Raw genomic sequence first — 5,466 nt, forward strand, 5'->3', positions numbered from 1 at the left:
TGTCTCCTGATTCCCCCTCTCTGACCAGCCATCATCTAGTTAGTGGTGGGGCCTTGTGAGGTTTCCCCCATCTGCACTGGAATGTCAGCTGGTGCTGTGGCTGACCCAGGACCACTCTAGACTTCACAGCTGAACTTTCTTATCATCTATAGAAGATACCACCCACAAACAGAAGTCCAGAGACCTCACGGCTTTCCTTTGTTTTATTCACTGTGAGTCCTCTGGATGGCGTTGTCTTCCCTTACATTTCTACTTATGGCAGAAGTCAACTGCAGTAACAAAAGTGACAGTTGGACAGCACTCCCAGTGTTAGCACCTTGGAGGACATGGCATTCTTGATTGGTGCCACTGTACGGTTTCTAGACAGGAGCCCGAGCGAGGGTCTTGGTTGGAGAGAGTGTGGTATGTTGAAGCACTGAAAGGGAGAGAATGAGAGAGTAAGATGGGAATGAGCTGAAGTAAGAAGAAAACATTGCAGGCTACAAGCACGAGGAGCAGGAGAGAAGATACTATTTATCAGGCTGGGAGAAAGGGTTGGATGTCTCACAAGCCAATACAAGTTACAAGAGGATCAATCAAACATTTAAAAGGCAAAAATGTACATACTAAGAGAAAAGATAAATAATTCTTAAAATTAAAAAGCTTAAAAAATTAAAAACATTAAACAAAATATATATGTATATAAAAACCGAACATTAAAATAAAAGGTTAAAGAATAGAAACATATAAGCACAAACGACTGGTAAAATGAAATAGACTAATAAGCTGCAATAAGTATCATATTCTCTGTCAACTCTTCCTGGTTGGGGAAGAGTCCACCCCTTGTGTCTTCATTAGTTCTGACCATCAGGACAGCGCATGGAGTCCCATACACCTCCCCCCAACCCCCCCCCCCCGCACCCCCGCACCCCCCCACACCCCCCCCCCCCCGTCCCGGGAGGCTCAGCGAGCCTCAGCTTCCGACTTCCTTACCACAATCCCCACAGTTTGTGTGTCTGGGGTCTGTGGCTTTGATCAGAGAGAAACAACACATTTATGGTTCTGCCCTGTACTTCCTGTGGTTCTCGCGCCACAGGGCCAAAATGGAGGCGAAGGGATGTGGATGTGTAGTGAGCGGGTCTCTCGCCCTTTCTCCCGAGCTGTGTGCGTGGGTGCTGAAGAATGCCCTTCACCTTGGAGGTCCCGAGAGCTCTCCTGTTGCAGGAGGGTCCATTCCTGTGGTGCCCAGGTCTGATCATTTTCTCTGCGGTATGACAGGGTGAGTGTTGTGGGCATTGGAGAACTCTCAATTTCAAATCCCCTGTGTCTTTCATCTGGAGCTTGCTGAAGTCCTGCTGGAGACAGCTCTGCCTTTGACTTGGGCCCCAGCAGGTGAAGCGTTAGAGCACAGAGAATCCTGACGGAGGGCTCCAGACACCTGGGCCTTGCACTTCTTGGCAGAGCTTGTCTCTTAGCCGGAATCCACCTTCTGGCGCTGCTGCCAAGGAGTTCTTCACATTCATATCCATCATCTGCTCCCTCATTTTACAGATTGCATATTTATGGTTTTGTATCCTTCCATGGATTTCCAGAGTTTTTTTCTCCATTTCTCTCTTTTGGATCAGTCCTCTGTATTCTTGTTTTTCTTCTCACTTTGACTCTTTCACTAACTCACACTGAGGCAGCCTCTGGTTTTTCACCTTGCCAGAACCCTGTCTAGGTGTTGTCTTTCAGAATTGGAAGTGTATCCCTCCCTCCGAGCCCTCCTTTTTTCCCACATGTCTGTTGACAGGTGCTGTGAGTCTGGGGTCTGTCGTCATGCACAGCTCCATGGCTCTCTCTTGCTGCTGCCAATGGATGTTGTATTCTGTGTATTTGGCATCAGCAACACTATGGCCAAGGGAGGCTGTTTGGTGCAATCTAGAGGCCTTCCGTACAGGAATAGTATCTCTTTCTTTGATTTTCCAGAAATGAAAGCCATGACCTTGCCGAAACTCTTTTCCACCCCTTTTGAATGCCACTTGTGTCTTCTGATGGCTAGGAATTGTAGATTTTTTTTTAAAAGGTGTGCTGTATTTCTTGAAAGTACCATTAGTTATGAATTCACCTTTACCCTTGTTTGACTGTCACACTGTCCACCATGTCTCCATCTCAGCTGTGCTGGCTTCCTTTCCTCATGGCTTTTATTTCCATTACTGGGTTTTCATTCCCTGGGTTTCACATTGGTTCTTCTACGATGAGTCTGTCTCGTGGTGGAACTGCCCTTTCATCTGGCATTGACTTCATTCATTCAGCTGTTTGTTTTCTCCTGGAATTCATGCAGGAGTTTGTCTTCTTTGACTCCTTTGCATGTACTTAACGATCACTCTTCCAAGTTCTTTGGGATTTCCGATTCGTTAGAAGACATTACCGTGTTACCAATAAATTTTGGAGACGTCACGGTGTATTGATATTTCCTGTTTCTTATTACCTCACTGGGATGTATATGTGCAGGTTATTTCTTTGCTCGGGTTTCATTGATCAGTTGAATCCTTCCAGTTGAAGTATCCACAGTGCTCTGGTGAGGCCGAGTTGTAGCAGAGTTGAGGTTTGTGGCTCAGAAGTTAGGTCTTCAGTTAAGATGATCTCTGTGTTGGCCACAGGAGCAGCCAGAGCAGGCTGGATGTGCCCACGACTCCAACGTCAGACTAGCCAGTAACAACACAGCAAGTCCAGCTGCAGAGAGTGCTGAAAGATAAACAAGCGCTGTATGGTGTTAACTAGAATTAGGATTGCTGAGGTTAGAGCGTAAGAATGAAGAGGTATTTTAATATATCAATGCCAAAAAATCAGGACGGGAAGAGTCACTGGAAGGAAAGCCGGGTTCTGTCAGGGTTCACAGATTTTAGAGATTCTTAAGCTGTGGAAGGCTAAGAACAACTAAGAGCATTATAAAAAGGGAAAAAGAAGCAATGGGGAAGAGAGAGGGGGAATGGGATCATAGGAATAAGAGGGGAAGTATATCAGTTGTGTGTGAGAATAGTAGACACGCAGCGTGCCTTAGGGTTTCCATTGCTGTGAAGAGACACAATAACTGAAGCATGTTAGAAAAGACAGCATTGAAATGGGGCTGGCTTACAGTTTCAGAGATTTGACCCCTTACCATCACAGTGGGGAACATGTCAGTGTGCATGTTGATCTACATCTTGATCAGAAGGCAGCCACAGGCTCACATCCTCAGGCAGCTAAGAGGAAGCTGTCTTCCGAAGTGGGTAAAGCCTGGGCATAGGAGACCTCCAAAGCCCACCCCCTCCCACAGTGACGCACTTCCTCCAGCAAGGCCACACCCCCTAACGGTACCACTCCCTGTGGGCCAAGCCTATTCAAACCACCACACAGAGAAACATCCAGAAAAATCCTAAAACTTAACGGAAAACAAGCGAGGAGATAATTATTTATAATTAATTAGCTGTAGTCGAGATGTGGTGAGTCAGGCCTGTCAAATCCTTTTGTGTTCTTTCCAACCTGTTTAATGCCCACTGCCCCTCCTGCAACCACCTGGGAAAGGCAGTGATCACCTGGGTGACCTACAGCCTTCTTTCCTAAACTGAAGTTGCTGTCATCCGAGTGGCCTTCGCCACACCGCCTTAGCGTTCAGCATGACATTTTCCATTCCCAGCTGTTGCTGTTCTTAACAACAGATATTTAGAGTTTGGGATTGAACAGCTACCACACACATATTTGCTTTGTTATGCTAACTTCCCAGTTCAAGAATTTCCTTTCTCTTCGTACCCCACTTTTCCTACACGTTTCTGACACTCCCTAGAGAGGATGCTTGGTCACCAAAGAAGCCACTTGGCTGCCTCCTCTTGGCTGCTCAGGATTTCCTGGACGGTGACTCCTTCCCAGTAGAGTGACTGAGAATGGCCTGCCAAAGTGCGTTGACAGTTCATTTGTGCCAACACCACACATTCTCTGGCATGACTTATGCCTTCAGATTTTGCAGGGTCATTTATGGAAAAAGTCATCACCATCAAATGGCAAGTTGTCCCACATTTTCAAGCGCCCTCAGACACTCATGTTTTCCCTCAGAGGCTCAAGTGGAAGTATCAATGGTGATACCTTGATGCCAGCAGAAGATGCTGACATCATCTGGAGCTCCCGCCTTGTCACCTTGTATGCAGCCATCTTCTAGCTGCTCAGCTTCTCAGGGCTCTCATAGGCATGGTGAGGAGGATATAGTAAGGCTACCTGGCTCCTGGAAACGTGCCTATAAAGGAAGAGCATGCAAGGACTTCCAAGTCCCTAGGGCAGGTCTCTTCTGTTTTCTGTCTGCAGAGCATCTCCTTTCCCTCCTCTAGGGACCTTGCTTCCCAGTTGTGATGGAACAGTGTAATGCACAAGCGTGTGTGTGTGTGTGTGTGTGTGTGTGTGTGTGTATGTTCCAATAGATGCCCTGGGAGCCATACCCACAACCCCTGACTATTCTGCATGTTCCCTTATAAGATGATACACTCTTTCCTGAAAAGGAACTGCTATCCTTGGCATGACTTCTCTAACTCTCCAAATATGCTAATCTATTTCAAAAGAAAGAAAATCATTCTATGCTGAGGGGGATAATGAGAACTGGGAATGGGTTGGGAGGCAGCGAGTGATTTGGAACCTCCTGCCTGTTTTGCCTGATGCTCAACCTGTCTTCACTGCTTCCCATGTTCCCCGATGAGACCCCTGCAGGCACCAAACAGTCCGTGGTCTCTTCATTCTCCACCCCACACGCAGCTTCTCCATTTTCAGAGTCTAACAGCCTTACATGCTTGCTGGCTCGGCTCACTGGTTTTATATTACAAATGAAGTTAGGAAGGCTGTAAACATAAGTGCAGCCAGTTTACATAAATACATTAAGTAAAATAGAAAAGTTCCTGCTTCCATTTCTTCTCTATAAACACTATTTTCCATTTTCAGAGGTAGCCACTATTTAGTGGCAGCTTGGGTTGTATTCCAGATTTTTTTTTTCTGTGAACCAGAAAGCATACACGTGTGTGTAATAACAAGCAGTAAGCAGATGCCCCGACTCTGTCCAGGGTACCTCCCGGCAGCTCCTTTCTCTGGAGAATCATCCTTGGCAGCTACTCAGAAATGTCCCGCTGAATGCCATAGCTACCTGTGGGGCCACCCTTAGGTGGGACAGCATAGTACAGGGGTAGCCAAGTTCTTTGGCTTCCGGCTCTGTGGTGCTGTCAATGACCAAGATTCTCCAAGCAGAATCAGCCCCTAGATTCTCACCTTGTCTTTCTTCTCCCCAACCCTTTCCTGCTTCCTCAAGTCCTTCACAGGTTTATCCAAGAACATTTCCCCAGCAAATTCCCTGCATATAACTGTATGCTGTAGATTATCTGTCTGTATATGTATATACTCAGAGTATACACATATATTGAGTATATCCAAAGGAGGGTATGTGTGTACCCTAAGCTTTTGGAAGTCGTTCTTTTCCCCACATGCCAATATGCT

The 5,466-nt window shown here is 46.5% G+C and overlaps 1 long non-coding RNA gene across 1 annotated transcript; it reads right to left on the reverse strand.

The window, feature by feature from the left end:
- Positions 1 to 227: 227 nt before the first annotated feature.
- On the reverse strand, positions 228 to 3,208 carry LOC147003844 (uncharacterized). The gene is made up of 3 exons (XR_015047499.1): positions 3,122 to 3,208; positions 973 to 2,706; positions 228 to 415 (listed from the first exon to the last, which is right to left on the reverse strand). It is a non-coding gene; the product is annotated as an uncharacterized LOC147003844 (long non-coding RNA).
- Between the last annotated feature and the right edge of the window lie 2,258 nt (positions 3,209 to 5,466).

Source organism: Mus caroli, unplaced genomic scaffold, assembly GCF_978045245.1.
Source record: "Mus caroli unplaced genomic scaffold, Mus_caroli_1 scaffold_7, whole genome shotgun sequence".
Lineage (NCBI taxonomy): Eukaryota > Metazoa > Chordata > Mammalia > Rodentia > Muridae > Mus > Mus caroli.